The sequence below is a fragment of the Panthera uncia genome (genome assembly GCF_023721935.1).
Source record: "Panthera uncia isolate 11264 chromosome A1 unlocalized genomic scaffold, Puncia_PCG_1.0 HiC_scaffold_17, whole genome shotgun sequence".
In the NCBI taxonomy this organism is placed as follows: domain Eukaryota; kingdom Metazoa; phylum Chordata; class Mammalia; order Carnivora; family Felidae; genus Panthera; species Panthera uncia.
The window spans coordinates 37,508,568-37,528,033 of NW_026057577.1; the positions used below are offsets into that span (position 1 = coordinate 37,508,568).

At 44.3% G+C, this 19,466-nt stretch overlaps 1 pseudogene; it reads left to right on the forward strand.

Moving 5' to 3' along the window:
• Positions 1 to 9,192: 9,192 nt before the first annotated feature.
• Positions 9,193 to 10,212, forward strand: LOC125935214 (interferon regulatory factor 3-like; annotated as a pseudogene).
• The last annotated feature ends 9,254 nt before the right edge of the window (positions 10,213 to 19,466 follow it).

Genomic DNA, 19,466 nt, shown 5'->3' on the forward strand with positions numbered 1-19,466 from the left:
TCAACAAACATTTGCAGAACACCTTGTATATTTCAGGCACTGAGTGAGCCTCTCAAGATAGATGTGTTTCTTGCCCTAGTTGGGCCTATAGCCAATGTGGACATTAGATGAGTACTGGTTTTAGAAGCATGATATGGACCAAGAAAAACCAAGTAACTAATTGCAAAACCTGTTCAGAGATTTATTACTAACCTGATGGAGCTGGTGATTAAAGGCAACTAGACATTGATTTGGCCATAAAATGAGTGCAACAATTGGGAGTGCCTGGCAGGAGATCGTATCTGGGATGGGAAGGGTGGCCACTCCTCTTCTTGGGAAAAACCCTCCTGTGAGAGGTAAGGTTTCCAGCATAAATCATCAGAGGAAAGTTGAGTGTGGGGGCAACTTCAGTTGTGTCCACACCTAAACAAGCAGCTGTCATTCTTTCGTGCAGCATCTCTTCCCTATTCTTCCCCAATCATTTCAGTAGGTCTAAATGTGGATTCAAAGGTAAGGTAATCCCCTGGTCGGATATCTCAGACCAGCAGACAAAAATCTTGATTCTAGTCAAGAAGATTTAAAAAATAATAACAAATACTATTGAGCTCCCACAATAAGCAGAACAGATCAAGATGAAGAGCTACTCAGCTGGATCCTCCCCAGCAGCAGAAGTAAATAACAACAACAATGGGGTCACGAGACTAGTTATGCTCACAGCCATCCATGAGGGAGTGCTCGAGGCCAAGCCAGGCCACGGACCAAATGGACTCCTTGCTTCCTTCCCCTAACGCTGTAATCCAAACAGCACTGGTGACTTTTTAAACAGTGGTTTGGAGACTTCTTATATTAGGACCTTCTGAGGTGCACAGTAAGAATGAAAAACTATGGGACCCTTTCTCAGGCCTCTTGAATCAGAATTTCCAGAATCTGCATTTTAGATAGGCTCCCTAAGTGCTACTGATGTACCTGAAACCTAGAGAACTGTCCTAAGGGCCTGTTAGCTATCTTGGGATGGCCACTGCAAGACAGAAGGGGAGGGAAGATGCAGATGACTGGGAGAAGGTCTTGCAGGTGATGACGGGTGGAGGCAGGAGCAGGGGCATTTCCCACTACCATTCCTGTGCCCTGCTTTCTGTCATTTCTTGGTAATCTCAAATGGTCTATGGCTATTCTGTAAACCTCTATAGTCACTGTTATTGCTTGGCTTGACCTTTTCAAGGTTATTGTCCACATTGGTTCTCTAGAACCCTTTGGGCTGAAAACTTCAAAAGCCAGGTATTATGCTCAACACCGTCCAACATTCACATAGAAGTTTCCAGAACAACCCCAAGCCAGTGAGTCCCAGTGGTTAAGACAGTCTCCAGAATCTAGACACTTAGAGGGCTTTGTGTCTTTGGATGGCTGCTCATGCCTCAGTTTCCTCCTCTGTACAGGGGGTTTACTATCAGGACCCACCTCATCAGGGTGTTGTGAGCAGCACATGAGATCATCTGTTCAAAGCTCTCAGAGTCTGCCTGGAACAGAGCTCATGAGTGATGTTAGTTCAAACATACAACGAGTCAAAAATACCGCCCCCAGCCCCCCCACCCCCCCGCCATGAGGAAGTGCCCACAGCACACTCAGCTGACACAACAGTCACCGTGGAGGGGTGGGCAAAAAAAACAGGACAAGCTTATTCATGGAGAAGTGATGGTGCTGAGCAGAGAGCTCAGAGCTGTGCTTGGCTGTATGAGAGCGAGGGGGCAGAGGATATGGGGGGCTGCTCAGCACCCCTGTTTGTGCTGGGGTGGAAATCACGTATGATGGTAAAGGAAAAGGAGGGAAGTGATAAATTCACTGTGCGTGCACCTGTCATCCTGGATGAGCAATAGAGATCATAAGAATTCTCAAGACCAGGCTGCATCATTAGATGAAGAATAAAAAGGCTTATTATTAGGGGAAATTGATGCTTTGTGAAACTAGAACTTTTAGAACAAAGAGATTCAGATTGACATTTCTGTGAAGCTGGGCAAGTGTGTTTTCAGTCATGATCAGTTACAGGCCTTGGGATCTTTCGTTTTATTGTTCTCTTGTCCCATTTTCTCCCCCAGGCCCTAGGCTGAACTCCGGGGTGGGGGACTGTCTGAAAAAGCCCTTGAAGGGATGTACTGGGGAGGGGGAGGCCTTCTTGTCAAGAAAACACAATCTACATTGTGAAGGGCTTTATTTCAACTGCTTAGAAAATACTTCAGAGACAACCGTACACTTTTTTTAATGTTTATTTTTGAGAGAGAAAGAGAGAGAGAGGGCAAGGTAGAGAGAGGGGGAGACAGAGGATCCAAAGCAGGCTGGAACTCACAAACCGTGAGATCATAACCTGAGCCAAAGTCAGAAGCTGAACTAACTGAGTCACCCAGGCGTCCCAAAACCTTACACTTCTTGAAGGAGTTAGTTCAAGGGGGTGAAGAAGGACATGGATGCAACTATCAGACCAGGATTTGAATATAATTCAAATTAAGGTGACTGATTATGTTACCTTGGGGAAATCACTTAACCCCTTGAACCTCTGTTTCCTCATCTGTTAAATCGGGTGGAGATTATAACCGATCTTACAGAGTTGTTGTAGAAAATGAGACAAAGTATGCATGGGGAGGCGCCAGAGCAAGCCCTCAATCACATCCTCATTGATGTCATTGTTATCACCATTTCTAAGAGGTTATGCGAGCAACAACGGAAACCAACAAAAAATTAAGATGTGCCCTGGCTTAAAATCATAAAAGCCTTCAGAAAACACTGGAAGTCCCTAGAATCCACATCTCTTTTTTAAGTTACAAAACGGTATTGTGCTAAGACAGACACATTCTCCACAGATTTTGCCCATTGCCCCCACCCCATCCCGTCACCAGCAACCAATTCCCAAATCTCCCTTCTTCCCCAAAGTTGATCCCCAAGGCACCAATGGCTCAGGAAAGAAAGCAACTCATATTGTTCTTTCTCAGGTATTCCTGCTTTTTAGACCCAAGTAGGGGTGTTTCCATGTTCAAGTCTGTATCCACAGTTTTGAGGATATTTGATGAGGTGTGAAGAAGTATGAGAATGAGAGCAAGTGTGCAGAATATAGTCAAGGACCGTGATCCAAAAAAAGAAACCACATCTTCCAAGCACTCATTCACTTACCAAGTCATTTTGTGAACCCTGATGGCAACCTTGCTGTGTTGCAGGCCCTGGGCTAACAGCCTACAAGTTCCCAGCCTGGAAGGTAGACTGTCATACATGGCCATAGCAGAAGGGGGAGGAGGGGGGGAGGGGAACCTGTCACGTCCTCAGGTTTGGCCCAGTGACACATTCTGGTAAGACTATTAGGCTCATGTCCTGTGAACCAGCCTTAGGAGTAGGTAGTGAATACCCAAGAATATCCCAAAATATGTCTACATCCCGCATTTGGTTCCATGCCCGAACTCCCTCATTAGTCTTCATTTCAGAATAAGAGATCATCCCCTCATTGAAGGCCAGTAGCCCTAGAAGACATCATCAGCCACACCAAAACCACTTTCCTTAACTGCCTTATCAGAACGTGACCATTTACAAAACATTGTTACATTGATTATCTGTTGGCAGGACAGGCAGTTTTGTCCCATTTTACAAATGAGGACGTTAAAGAATTAGCCTGTGGCCTCACATTTCAAAGATAACAGAGCTAGGACTTGAACCCAGGTCTTCTGACTCAAATCTATTATTCCTCAAAGCCATCCAGGACCGTCATTACTTCCTATCAACTAAGGAAAAGTTACTCTTTCCTCTCAAAAGTAGATACTTCATGCTTCTGGTGGAGAAAATCAACTTGAAATAGGGTTAACATCCCACTCTGCATCCTTCAAAGAGGTCCGTGAGGGGGTAAGGGCTCTCACATCCTCCAATACTCACAGCTCAGACTGCCCTGCCCTGTGGGCACAAGGAGAGAGCAGGGTGTCAGGGAACAGCTAGTAATAATGACTGGTTCCTGGGTGCTCACCATGTGCCCAGCACTCTGCAGCATGCTTCAGCCACATCACCCAAACGTCCCTCACCTCACCTATGCACACCCGTATAATTGCAGTCCCTCCCGCCCCCATTATGGATTTCTCCCCATCTAGAGGGAGAACCCCGGAACAACCCCCTCATATTCATTCCTACGTCCTACCCACCTACGGGTTTCTATAGGAATTACCTTGTTGTCCCGTGAACGCCGTGGCTGCTATGAACACCCGGCTGTGCCACCGAGGATTCAGCCTCCTGGGACTGCTAAGAGACTTGGGTTCCCTTAGGTTCTCAATGCACCCCTTTCCCCAGCTCTGCATTCTGTCTGCTTGGCCTTGGAGCCGCTGAGTGTCCCACATCACCAGGTGAGAAGAGATCCTTCAGCTCATGGCTCTAACCCTTCTTCACAGGGACTGAGAAGAAGTTCTCAGGGTCAGGCAGGGTTGGGATCCTCACAGAACCTGCCACCGTCCGTGTCCCCATGTCTTTCCCCAGGCCTCATGCGAAGGGTCTTCTCCCTTCTCCTGTGGCCCAAAGCTATATAAACAAATGAAGAAAAGTTGAGAGTCTAGGTAGGCCCCACAAACCAAATGAATACTACTGGATAACTCTGTAAAAGTGACAGCTCAGGGACGGCATGCAGGAGTCGGTGCCCAAACTCTTAAAAATCCCCCCACAGTAACAATAGCTGTCACTCCTGAGTCCTCACATTCTTATCTAATTGTCCCTCCCAAGAACTCTTTGAAATGAGTGCTGTTACTGTCCTCAATTCAGATAAGAAAATGGAGTTCAGAAGGTCACTTGCTGAGATCACACTCCAAGCCACAAAATGAGGAGATGGGCCCCATCTATCAGCCCCTAGGACCTAGAATGTTAACCCTAATGCAACACTGAGCCCCATGTGTTGCCTAATGCCTGGCCATTTTTGAAGGTTTGGGGATCCAGGCAGCATTTCTTGCAACTCTGAGGGCTCTGAGAAGCAATGACAAAGGAGAGTTTAAGTATTGGGTGGGTGGGAGGGAGGGAGGAGGAGAAGCTGTTAATTTTAGATCTGTAACTCAGACTGCTCATTAAGTGGCAGGGGTGTCACCATGCCCCTAATCTTTGCCATCCACCTTCTAAAATAAAAGAGTCGGGGCCTATGATTTCCTCAGTGGGAAGATCCTTCCTTCACAGACTTAAAAACCCTGAGGATAATGAGACTTTTTATACAAGACCAAAGGAGACTCGGGCGTGTGGAAGTCTCCTGTCATTTTCCCCAGTTCCCCCGAAACATGTCCTCAACACCTGGTAGAAAGCAATAGGAGAATATTCCAGGAATTTGTCTTTTGAGCCCAGGCATGCCTCAAGGGGACCAGACTGATAAAACTGCCAATGGGACCTGGTCAGTCTGGGCCCTTCATTCCTGTGTCTGAGTCACATGGATACCTTAGACAGAAGTGACTTGTAAATTCTAACCCCCTAAACACACTAAATTAAACAATTATTTCACATAGTCAAAATAAAGACCCTAAACTTAGAATTATAGCCATGTTGTGGTGTCTATAGTATCACCCCTGCCCCAAAAGACAATGGGTGACAGTCGCTCACATCCATCTGGGTTCAATGTGTGCCAGGCGCTGTTCTCCAAGTGTGGCCTGGGACTATTGCATCAGCACTGCCTGGGAATTGGTTAGAAATGCAAATTTTCAGGCCCCACCCCAGACTTACTGAATCAGAACCCCTGAGGAGGGAGTCTAGCAATCTGTTTTAACAAGCTTTAAATGAATGATTCTGGTGCCTTCTGAAGTCTGAGAACCCTGCCTTACTTTACGGAATCCTCACAATGACTGTAGAAAGGTACAGAAACATAGGGCATTACTGTTGCTATTTTATAGGGAAGGAATCTACATCTCACCGCACTTTGGGTAAAACACTAGCCCCAGATGAGCCCCACTTCATTCTCTCTGCCCCCTCCCCAATCTCTATCTGTGCTTCATGGGATTCTCCCCCTGTCTCTCTCTTTCTGCCCCTCACTCACTTGTGCCCTCTCTCTCTCTCAAAGAAGAAAAGAAGACGAAGAAGGAAGAGAAGGAGGAGGAATCTTAAGTCACAAAAGTACGGAGTCACCTATCCAAAGTGAGTAGTGACGAGGACTGGAAGGCAGGTCCCTCCGAGTACCCTAAATGTGTCTCCCTACCCATGAAAAGGAAGCGTGACAGAGAGTAAAGGAGACAAATGGCTAGTCCCCTGGAAACCAATTAAAGGCAGCTTCAGTCCAGGGTTGCAAAAGAAATTAACATCTATGGAACATCAGTTATGTGCCAGTTGCTACACATACATATCTCATTTCACTTAATTCTCACAAAAGTCCATGCCATGTAAGCATGCTGCAATCAGATCAGGGAGGGAGAGCAACCGTGCCAGGCTCTCACAGCTTAAGCAAGTTGCAAAGAATCTGAATCCTGCTTAGTCTGCCTCTAAAATCGTCACAGCCTCCCTGGAACACACTCACACATTCAGCAGATACACATGTCCTCATGGCCAAAAGACCAGAAAACCAAGGATGAATGCATATGCAGCAGCAAATGAGATCACCCTGCTCCAGGGGTGAAAAACCACCTTGACAGCAATTGTGTGGCTTTCATAGCATCATCAGTCACCCCAGTCTGCTCCTCCCTTCCCTCCCTCCTCTCAAAAACCACAGACTTTTCCCTTTCACCTTGAGAGACAGGGAAGTCAAGTTCTCACCAAAGTGAACATGTTTATGCTCTTCCTATTAATTGAGTATTCACCTACCTTTCCAGGGAAGCAAGGCCCTTAGTGGGTAAGGACGCCAGGAATGACATGAAATACCAGTTGGAACGCTAGCAATATTCAGTGAGGATTATCATAATGTTATGGATGCCTTTAACCAGCTCCCCATAGAGAATACATACACACCCTCGAAACTGGCTTGGAATCTACCAACAACCTTCTAAAGCCGATGGCTTAATTAACTTGTGGGCTGTGTATGCCATGTCATGAAATGTCTCTAAAATCCAAGAGCACAGGAAGGTGTAAAACTTAGAAGCTACAATTTCTCAGCCATCAGTTTGCAGAGCTTTTTTTTTTTTTTTTTAAGTTTATTCTTAAGTAATCTCTACATTCAACGTGGGGCTCAACTCATGACCTGGAGATCAAGAATCGAATGCTCTCCCAACTGCACCAGTCAGGTGCCCCAGAGGTGTGTTTGTTTGTTTGTTTGTTTGTTTTAAAAACAAGTTACTTCTCTGTCTTGCTTAAATACACAGTATTTTCCCCTTTGGTTCATAAAATCGAGGAAACATAAAGTGAAAACTCTGGGCGAAAATATGTGTTGACATAAATATATAAAACAGTTCCCAAATCTTCCTAGCCTAAAATCTGTCTTTGGCTCTGGGCTGCTTTTAGGATAGAGCCCAGGCACCCCAGACTACTTCGTAAGCACTTGTGATCAGATGGCGAGCCACCCTGCAGTCCTGAAGCCTGCCCTGCCCCAGACTTCGTGCTCTGGCTATACAGAATACAGGCTGTTCCCAGGAGATCCCAAGTCCTCTCCTGCCCTCACGCCTTCACACCTGTGGGTCTCTCCACCTGGAATCCCCACCTCCTCTTCTTTACCAGGCTGACTCCAACTCCGGCTCATCCCCCAAAATTCAGCCCAGGTGCCACCTTTTTAGGGATTTCCAGTGGGGTCTCTTCACGACACGGTGTGCTGGCCCTCACGACACTACTTTTCACCCTATTTTGTGATCATCTATTTACTTTGGTAACACTTTCAACGACGCAAGCTCCATGAAGTTATCTGTGGCCCAAAGCCAAACAGGTACATGGTAAACACCCAAAGCATCTTTGTGGAATGAACGAGTGAATGAGTAAATTAATGAATGATGATCCCTTATTCATTTTCCCACAAGCTCAGGATACATCTTGGAAATGAGAGATGTGATTGTCCTCTCAGTATATCCTTAAGATGCTACTTTCACCCCCAGAAACTCATATAGTCCAACAAAGTCAGAAGTATCTTAAGACCACAGAAACCCTAGTCCAAAATATTACCTAAATAAGCCCATTATCATTATCTAGATGTATCTAGATGAGCCCAGGGGTATCCACCAAATCAAGATTCTTTTTTTTTCTTTTTTTAAAAAAATTTTAAATGTTTATTTTTGAGAGCCAGAGAGACAGCTAGAATGGGTAAGGGGGGGGGGCAGAAAGAGAGGGGGACACAGGATTCCAATCTGCTCCAGGCTCTGAAATGTCAGCATGGGACCCAATGTGGGGCTCGAACTCACTAACCGTCAGATCATGACCTGAACCAAAATCAGACGCTTAACGGACTGAGCCACCCAGACGCACCCCCTTTTTTTTTTCTTTTCCAAATGTTTATTTTTGAGAGAGAATGCATGCAGGGGAAGGGGCACAAGGGAGGGGGACAGAAGATCCAAAGCAGGCTGTGCGCTGACAGCAGCAAGCAGATGCGGGGCTGGAACTCACCAACCGGGCGATCCTAACCCCAGCCGAACTCCAACGCTCAACCCACCGAGCCATCCAGGTCGCCCCCAACCCCCAATTCAAGACTCTTGAGGTCGGTAACACAACCAAAGCTAGGTCAAATTCCTGGAACTGCTTTTAGTCTGAACTAATGTGGAAACTCCCTTTGGTTCAGACCTTGTTAGTATAGGCCAGTGTAAATGTGCTCTCAGCATTCGTATTTTTTTATTATACACGTGTAGATTATTATACAAGCGATAGATAGACAAGAAAGCCCCACCGCGCTAGAGCTCTGCTGCAGGTAAGGGGGTGCACACCCACTACTCGGAGAGGTGCCGGGAGTCTAGAGACCTGGGTGGGCCAGCCCCCCCCCCCCCCCCCCCCCCCCCCCCCCCAACCCCCCCCCCCCACGTGGGTAAGGCCGAGGATCCTACCTGGCTGAGGCGCGGCCGGGTAGGGGGGAGGGGCGCTGGCGGCCCGGGCCGCAGGAGCGTCCATATCCGCACCTCCTGGGCGCCCCGCTGGCTGCAGGACCTTGGGCTGGCGGACTTCGCCTCTTACAGGCCCCGACCCAGACGAGACACGCAGAGCCTGCACGCTGACCCTTCGCCCCGGAAAAGGAGTTTCCGGTCCGCCCTCCCCCGGAAGAGAGCCTAGTCTTCAGCCAAGGACCTAGTGAGGACCCCCACGACCTGCGGGCCAGTTCTTCAAGTTCGTCACCTCAGGAGTTGGGGACTTTCCTAAACCATACCTCTCCAGACAACAAGGGCAGAGCAGTACCTGTGCTACCCCACAGAACATTCTGGAAGAGTTGCTGAGTGACATGGTCTTGGCCCCATTCCCAGATGCGGGGCCTTCGGGCCTACCTGTGGCCCCTGAGCACCACCCTCAGTTCTTGCTGAGCCCCAACTTGGGCATCTCTGCTGTTTGCTCAAACTCGGAACCCACTGAAAACCCACTGAGGAGGCTGTTGGAGCCCGAGGAAGGTGAGTGCCAGGAGGGGCCAGGGCCAGGGAGATGGGCCCTCTACACTTCAAAGTCTCCCCCTTCGTGTCGCTGCTGCAGCTGCTCAGAGTGAAAGTTCCACCTTTCACCGCCTTCTCCCCTGGCCCCCATGTCTTCCACCGACTGTCTTCTGCCCTAGGAGCCCTTGGTTGGTGGGGTCAGAAGCAGGGGATAGGACATGGCCTGGACAGCTAATAAGACTGCCAGACCTGGGGTGCCCTTGATGGGGCCATGACCTGCCAGGTGAGGCTTGTGCTGGGCTCCCTGAGGGCAGGGTGGGTGGGGAGGAGAAGCTGGTTCTGTGGAGGGCAAGCCAGCAGCTCTGGCCACAGAGGCTGGGGCATTGCCAGCCAGATCAGCTGGGCTGTGAGCAAGAAGCTCCTTCCTGGTAGTGGTCACAGGCCAATGGTGAGGTCACTAGGAACAAGTAAGGAAGCATGTTTGACCACGGCCCTTTCCTGGCAGATCCGATTGTCTTCATCCAAGGAAGTGGACACTCCCCAAGTTATACGCTCTGTTTCTTCACGGGGAAGTCATGGCCCCAGGACCAGGTGTGGATCAAGAGGCTTGTGATGCTCACGGTTGTTCCCACGTGACTCAGGGCCCTGTTAGACGTGGACCTATTAGGGGGTGCCTCCTTACTGGAGAACACTGTGGACCCCATATTTCCAACAGCCACCCACTCTCCCTCTCCTCCACTGATACAAGGCCTGCCTTCAGGACCTGGTGGAGGAATGAATTTCTAGGTCACTGGGGAGGCCTGAGCCCTCACTCTTCATTGTATACATCCTTTGCCTCTCCCCTGGACCAGTAAACTGGTTCTTGCCATGGTTAAACAAAGAAACCCAAACACCCTCAAATATAAAGCAATGTACGGATGGTACAGTGAAAGACCCCACTCTGATAATGGCCCAAAACATGGTTCCCCAGAGAGGGCCATTGGTAAGAGTATTTTAGAGGTTGATGGGCAGTGAGCCTGCAAGACACATCTAGTTTGCAGATGACCACTTAGAATATATGTTTTTTAATATTTCTAATGGTTGCCACAAAATAAACATCAGGAGGTTCATGTAACTGAAATAGTTTCGTGGAGCTTTCAAGGTGGAAGAGAGGTAAATAGACTATCACAAAGTAGCATGAACAGGACCATGATTTATAGATTTTCTGGGAGAATCCAAGTTCTGTCAACCCATTAGCAAAGAATAGCTGAGGCTGAGTGGTGTCAGTTGGTTTCACATAGAGTGTGCTCTCCAGGTTGTCACAGTCCCCACCTGACCCGTTTATAAAACCAGTCTGGCCCCCTTATGCATCTGAGTTTGCAATCATCAATGTCTCTCCTTACGAAGCCCTTCTATAATATTGTGAATAATGTGAGCACCGCCTACCGTCTTCTTTTCCATTATATGCATGTCAATATATACAACTCTACCTATTTGTTCCTCTGTTATGACTACTTTATGGTACATGCACAGTCTCTTCCTGCTGGATATTTGGGTCAGCTCCGTTTGTCTTCAGTTACAAACAGTGTAACAATAAATGCCCTTGTTTGTAACTCTGCATATCTTGTGGGCATTTCTCTTGAATCAGCTTCTAAATGGGAAATTACTGAGTCAAAGGGACGCACGTATAAAATTTCAATAGATAATGCCAATATGCTGAAGTTGGTTTAGAATCTAAGACTTTTTTAGCCCAAAGCAAGGAATAAGGAGTGGTTGAGGTTCAAGAGTGGCATCGAGAGATGAAGTGTCCACCATTGGAGCCCTCTTCTTCAACACCCATACCCGTATACTCCTACTCTACCCCTGGCTAACGACTACAAAGATAATACTGTGAATGGAGAACTAGACCTCACAGGACAAATATATATTAGGATTCTGGCTGACAAATTAATTCTGTCATAAATTGGGGCCTGAAAAACAAAATGAGCTAACAACTCTAGTTATATTTATGAGATTTTTCATTTGTTATTAAAAATCAACATTTTATCCAAATATATTTGGGTAAAATAATAAATCAGTATATTTGACCAGTTTTGATTTAGTTTTTTTGGCATTTCTTATTATTGTATCTAAAAAGGAAGTACCCCCCCCCCCCCCCCCCCGGCGCACCTGGGTGGCTCAGTTCATTGAGCGTTCAGACTTCGGCTCAGGTCATGATCTCGCGGTCTGTGAATTAGAGCCCCGCGTTGGACTCTGCTGACAGCTCAGAGCCTGGAACCTACTTCAGATTCTGTGTCTCTCTCTCTCTCTTCGCCCCTGTCCCACTCACTCACACGCTGTCTCCTTCCCTCTCTTTCTCTCTCTCTCTCAAAAATAAACATTAAAATAAATAAATAAATAAATAAATAAATAAATAAATAAATAAATAAAAAATAGGAAGTACCCTCTGATATTTTTTCTGTTTGTATTTCAGGCTTATTTCCCTTTCTGTTTCTAGTAGATTAACCTGATGTTACTGTGTGCAGGCTGCTTATATTTCCAAGGTTTGGGTTCTTCTGAATGGAAGTAAAGATAAAAATCTGCAGTCAAAATTGCAATACAGTATTGATTAAAATAGCCTCTTTTTTTACGATAAATGCAGCACATGGGATGTCTTGAAGGTTAGAAGTGCAGACTGCCTGGGCATCAAGCCTGACTTCCCCAAGCAGTGTCGAGGGCAATGCTGTCTCTATGCTTCTGTTTCCTCATCTGTGAAGATGGGAGTAATAATAGGGTTATAGTTCTTCGCACAGAATCTGGCACAAAATAATGTTAATTGTTATTATTTATTCCAGCATAATAGCCAGCCCCACCCCCTCTGAAAGTTCTGCAGGGTGCTGCAGTGCCCCAAACCATATAAGCCTCTAGGCAGCTACTCTGAGTTGACATTCATGTCATGGCTAAATCGGAATGAATAACTCCTTCAGGAAAAGAAACCAGGAGTTGGGCTCAGTTTGAAACTATACTTTAGATGCAAAACGACAGATAATAAGAGGCCTGGTAAGAGAATAATAGCTGACCTTTACTGAGCACTTACTCTCTGTCACACTCTTTGAAGCATTTTATGAGCATTTTCTCACTACATGCTCACAATAATCCTATGGAGTAAGTGCTATTATTATCATCCCCGTTTTACAGATGAGAAAACCAAGTGCAGAGTGTTTAATCAACTTGCTATAGGTCACACTGTTATTTAATAAGATGACACAGACCTTCTGACTCCAGAGTTTCTGCTCTTAACCACCATATTAAGTTAGAAGCAATCACAGAAAAAAGGTAAATCACAGGACAAAAAGAGGAATTCAGATATCGTCAACTAGTATTGTTCAAGCAACTTTTACGCACCAGACACTTTTCTAAGTGGTACCAATACATGTTAGGAAGTGTATTCCTTACCGCAAGCCTGAGAAGTACTTATTACTGAGAGCACTTTTGTGGATGAGGCTTAAGCTGTTTAATACCCAGGGTCACAGAATTGTTAATACTGGAGGTGGGTTTCCAAAGCATTCCCAGGCTTTCTCCCTAGGAATGCACTAAGAATTCCAAACACAAATGAGTCGTCCTCATCACTCAGCAAATATTTATTAAGCACTGAGAGACTCAGGCACAAATGAACAATACAGAGATGGTTCCAGCACTATGGAACAGAGATTATGTGGAAGAGAGATACAATTTATAAGGCCAAGTGAGTAAATAACATAATATTATATAATTAATATATAATTAACACCATTACAGGGCTCAAGAAATGTCTAAATGATTTGACAAATGTTTATAGTCAGTTATAGGAAAATTATTCTAATTCTTAAAAAAAAAAGACATTTTATTTTCATGTATTTGTTATCATAGCAGACCCCATCTATGAAGAGAGACATCTAGGACTAATCAGGGTATTTAGGGGATTACTCGTTTTTGCAACTTTCCCACCTGTGATCAAAAGTGTAAGATTGTGGTTACCCAATAGCCTAGGCAAACTGTCAGCTTTTGCACAGACTTGCCCCGAGTTTAATAAGAATTAAGGTTGCATCCTGCTCATGGTTTTGAATCAAAACATTTACTGATTTCATCAGAAAGGAAACAGTAAAGGAAGAGGAGGAAGACCAGTTAGGAGTGAAGTGATCATAGCCCTTTCCCTTTGTAAGGCACAGTATCTGTTATGGCTTAGCATCTACATACAGCAGTTTCGGAGCTTTGTAATTTATTTTTCTTTTTAATGGCTGTGTTATCAATGGTAATGCATAGGGTATTAGTGTTACTGGATTTAATTCTCCCTGTTGTAAATGTTTTAGTAAAGCTGAAGTGATTTCAGCCATTTTAATTATCTTTGAAAATTTTACACCAGTAACATATGCTTATTGTAGAAAAATTAGAAAAACACATGAACAAAATGGAAAAAATTTAAATCAATAAGTCTAGAAGCCAGAAATAATTGTTGCTGATGGTTTTGCATACATTCCTCTAGTCTCAATATTATATATTTATGTATCATTCTTAAATAAGTTAGGCTCATACAGCTTATAAATTTCTGTATTTAGTTCATTATGAATGTCCTTTATGTCATTAAATATACATCTCCCCAGGGGTGCCTGGGTGGCTCAGTCAGTTAAGGGTCTAACTTTGGCCCAGGTCATGATCCCACAGTTCATGACTTCAAGCCCACGTTGGGCTCTCTGCTGTCAGTGTGGAACCTGCTTCATATCCTCTGTTCCCCTCTCTCTCTCTGCTCCTCCCCTGCTTGCATCTCTCTGTCTCTCTCAAAATAAATAAATTAACTTTAAAATAAATATACATCTCCACTATCATTTTTGATAATATATATCAAATATATATATATTTGATAGTATATGTATATTTGATAGTATACACACACACATATGTATATATATATATACTGTTTACACACTCCCCTGTTGAACATTAAGAATGTTTTTAACATTTCACTATTAAAAGTGATTATATGAGGAACATACTGGGGTATAAATTTATTTACATTAGTATATATTTCTAGAAGTACTATTTTAGGGTCAAAGGGTAGGGACATATTTACAAGGTTTTGAGTATATCTTTTTTACTTGTTTCCTTTTTTCTTTTTTTGTTTAACTTTTTATTTTGAAATAATTATGAACACAAGAAGTTGCAAAAATGGTACAGAGAGGTCCCTTACATCCTTTAACCAGCTTCTATATATAAAGTGGTAATATCTTATATATAATACAGTATGAAAACTAGGAAATTGACATTGGCACAATACAATAAGTTACTACAGACTTTACTTGGATTTGACCAGCTGAATTTTTTTTTAATTTTTTTAATGTTTATTTACTTTTGAAGGAGAGAGAGACAGAGTGTGAGTTGGGGGGTGGGGGGTGGGCAGAGAGAGGGAGACACAGAATCTGAAGCAGGATCCAGGCTCTGAGCTGTCAGCACAGAGCCCGACTTGGGGCTCAAACCCACAAACCATGAGATCATGACCTGAGCTGAAGTCGGACACTCAACTGACTGAGCCACCCAGGCGCTCCTGACCAGCTGAATTTTAATATTAACAGAATGGTAAGATGCATTCTTACTTACTTTCCTACTTTCCCTTCTTGCACAATTGCCTTTAGGATTCCCTTCTAATCATTTAGAGGAAGAAATACAACTGTGTTTATTAGATTACTGTCTTCAGGGTACCTGGGTGGCGCAGTTGGCTAAGCATCCAACTCTTGATTTCAGCTCAGGCCATGATCTCAAGGTTCGTGGATTCAAGCCCCACATTGGGCTCTCTGCTGTTAGTGCAGAACCCACTTCAGATCCTCTCTCCTCTCCCTTCCCCCCCCCTTTTTCTCTCTCTTTCCCCCTCTCTCAAAACTAACATTTAAAAAATTAAAAAGTAGATTAATGTCTTCTATTAAAAATGAAGATGAAGAACTATAAGTAAGAATCCCTCCCCGGGTGTGCAAATGGTGAACTACGATTTATGGTGCATAAAATGGGTAGGGCTCTGCCCTTCTTTTGGTTCTTCACAGTGCTTGTGATTTGTTTAGAATACACTAGAAGAGAGTATCCCAAAGCCTGGGTTACCCCAACAGAAAATGGTTAACACAAAATCACACAGTAAGGAAGTTACTAATTTCTCCTTTACTCTTCTGATTATGTCAAAGAGAAAGCCTCAGTGTGTGTCTATGGTAAACAGCATAAAGAATAGGATGCAAATGACTGAAGTTAGGGATATACGGGGTTAGAGCATCTTGGTCCGTAAAGAACTGACCAACCACATGTTCTGGCATATTTTCTTTGGGTTTAGTTTGGATTAGAGGAGAACCATCTGATTTTTGGTTTTCTTATAGGATCTGCCTGCAAAAAAAAGAAGATAAGAAGAATCCTACATCTATTAAGCATTTATTGTATGCATCATTTCACTGACTCCTCAGAACAACCCAATGAGACAGGCTCTATTAGTAACCTCATTTTATACATAAGGAATTCAAGGAACAGAGGAATGGAGTAATTTGACCAAGTGTTCCATCTAGTAACTGGCAGAGCTGAGATTCAAAGCAGGTCTATTAGACTTTAAAGCCATACTCTTGACTGCTGGTTTCTCGTTAAACTTAAGGACCTTAAGTCATCTCTATAAAATGTCAGTTGGAGTTCTCTTTGCTAGGAGTTTGGGTCATTTGACTGTGGGTCTAGTAATTGCATACCAATACCCTAAAGTACACTGCTCACCTACTGACATCCTCCTGATTGGGGAGGAAATTTCACAATCAACTTCATTTGGGACCTGCATCTTTCAAAGAAGGAAAGAATATCTAATAGGCATTCAACCCCTGCCATTCTGCTTTCCTCCATTTTTCCACTACTGGAAAGCTTCCCATTTTCCTCCAATAATTCCTCTCCTTGGATACTTCCAAAGGTTTCACAGAGGCAAACCTAGCATCAGAGGAACATTAAAATGAAGTTTCGTTTAAATATTGAAAACATTTCCACATTTATACTAGGTACTGAGGAAAGATGGCGAAGAAGTACAAAACTTGGCCTCTGCCATAGAGTCCAGTAAGTCAAGAAAGTCCTCCTGACCCCTTCTGTTACAATGCTTTAGATTTCTAACTGCTTGAACCCCTTTGGTGGGTTTATGGATTGCTTTACAAATGATTAACTTTAGGGCAAAGAGCCTGAGACCACCAAAGAGTTAAGAGCCAGCCAAATGAAAATAACACAACTCTAAAATTATAATTCCAATAAATAAGTAAATCTGACAAAAAAGGCATACTTCTTTTGTGACCTAATTTTAAATTGGAAAGAAACTATCTTAGCCTGAAACAAAGGGTTGCTTGTTTGAGGGCAATTTATTTGAGATCAAGGGTTAGGGATGGTGGAGTGATACAGAGAATGAGGAAGAGACAGTATAGGGGTACATTACTACATTAGCCATTCAGTGGATGCATGGTACTCGTCCCACAGAACCTTATGAAGAGCGTTACGAAATCTCAGAACTACGTGCTCCAAAAGATGAAAGGGGAAGGTGTTTATCCATAGATTCCCCATTATTCAAGGGTGGTCCACACTTCTGGATCATGCATATGTGGGTGTATAGCAAGCTCCTGAGGGTATCCCATACAGCAGCATCAGGGAAGCAGCAGGGCAGGAGGCAAGAGATGTATGGCAGGGTCCTGAGCAAAGACACTTCCAGGTAGCATATACCTGAATCTGAAAAATTTCTTAGACTAAGAGATGAGCCTAACAATATTCCAAGTGGATCCCCAGAGGTGTCCAAGGTAAAACAATTATCAACAGTTTGGTGCGGGCACTTGGCTGGCTCAGTCAGTAGAGCACGTGACTCCTGGTTGTGACTCTGAGCCCCACACTGGGTGTGGAGCCTAGTCAGACAAACAAACAAACAAACACAAAAACCAGTTTGTTGTACATCTGTCCAGACACGTTTTTGGTTTTTTTTTTTGAGAATACCATTCATTAATAAACCATGCAAAAACATTTATTAAACAACCACATGCCAGTCACTGTGTTAGGTTTGAGGGAAAGAGCAGTGACAAGACACATAAGTGCCTTGCTTTCTTGGAGCTTGTCTGTTTGGGGAATCAGGCGTTAAATCATTAAAGCATAATTACCAAATTACGATTGTGATAACTGCTATGAAGGACAAGTACAGGATGATAAACTCTCTAGTCATGAGAATCAAGGAAGGCTTCCCTGAGGAAGTGGCATTTAAGCTAAAACTTGCAGAGGAGGGGGTAAAAAAGCAAAGGGTGGGGGAGAGTAAGTAGGAAGAGAGGAAGAGTGTAACTAGAAACTGTGAATCACAGAGAAAGAAGAGCACAAGAAATACCTCATGGCAGAAAAACTTGAACTCCTCAGTAAAGAGAGAAAGCCAGTGGGACTGGTGTGGGTGAGTGAAGGAGAGATGTGGGGTAAGTTGAGGCAGGAGAGGTAGGCAGGAGCCAGATTACACCAGAAAAGGGATTTGGGTATTACCTAAAGTCAGTGGGAACCTACTAAAAGGTTGTGAACAGGGTAGCAGTATGATCAGATTGGCTTGCTTTTTTTTTTTTTTAACATAAATGGACATATACTTGTAAATATAAGCAGCAAGAAAACTCCTGAACATATCACACAGGTATTTTAAAAGTACAGCCTGTACGCATTATGTAACAGTATAAATATAAAAAGGAGTGTTGATGGGATGGGAGCATTGGAGGTGGTGGCCTGAGCCTGGAGTCTGGGAAGGCAGGCATCATTCACCTCTCTGTTTATTTGGGGGAACTACTTGTTCATCTGATTTGACGCCAAGGTAGTATTTGGGTAAGCCAGGATGAAATCCCCATTTAAAAGTCTCCCCTTTCTTCAAAAGCTTCTAAAGTTTCTACCAAGATAACCCCATGGGTGGTTTAGGGGACCACCTACAGGGTTTGATTTGAGAGATGCTAAACGACCACTCCTGCTCAGTGTAAACTTTGTCTGTCCTTCACTAGTGCCTGACGTTCTCCCATCACGTTGCTATTCTGCTGAATCATCAACTGCCAGATAAGCTAACGCAGAACAGCCTACTGGATCTATCCCGCCTTCCTGGAATGGAACTGGGTTTTTGAGTTTTGTCAGGGCTGGGAGCGTTTGAAGTTACTTGAGACCACTGACTATGTAGTGGCATAGAGGAGCCATGAGACTGGACAGGTTATATCATTTTGGCTTAGGGTGGATCTGAGATCAGCTGATACGTACAGTCTGGACATATGTATAGATGTGTATGGATTTAAACAGTAAAGATGTACCAGTATACTTGCGGCATGCACATAACTTTATAGGCCCTGGGATTGGGCCAACCTGAGTTCAGATCGTAAGCTCTGCAATCTTGGCAAAGTTACAGCACCTATCTTATTGGGTGGTTGGGAGGATTTAATGAGCAATCTGTTTGAAGTCTTAGCGCTGGTCCATGGCATACAGCAAGTGCTTCATAAAAGTTACTGTTAAGATTATATGTATGTTTATGCAAGTATGTGTGTACATGTGCTTGTAGGTGCAGGTACGGACATCTAAGGGAGGTGGAGTGTTTAAGAACAAGAGAGGGAAGGAGGGAAAATGTTGCCCACCCCTGCAGCAGGAGTTCTGGCACTGGAGCAGACCTTTCTAGAGGGTGAGGCCACTGTGGGGCAGCTCACAGAGCAGAGGGCCCAGCTTTACCAAGTGGGAAAAAGAGCAAGGAACAAGGGTGTCAGACTACAAGGGGCTTCCTGATGAGCACAGAACCTATAAAAGTGGAAATTATTGAAGGAGACAGGCAACAGAATGGGATTTGATGTCACTGAAGCCCAAAAAACCTTCATAAAAGAGAGATGAAAAAAGACTCGAAAATGGTCTCTGAAATTGACACGTACTCAAATCTGGTGTCTGTGCTCAGAAGACATGTGACTTTGCTCCATCCTAAAGCCCCCTCCTGTTTTGAGCTCCATGCGTCTTTGCTTTTTCAGAAATAACATGGAAGAACTTTGTAAAACATGTAATCCTTCGCCATCCGTTCTC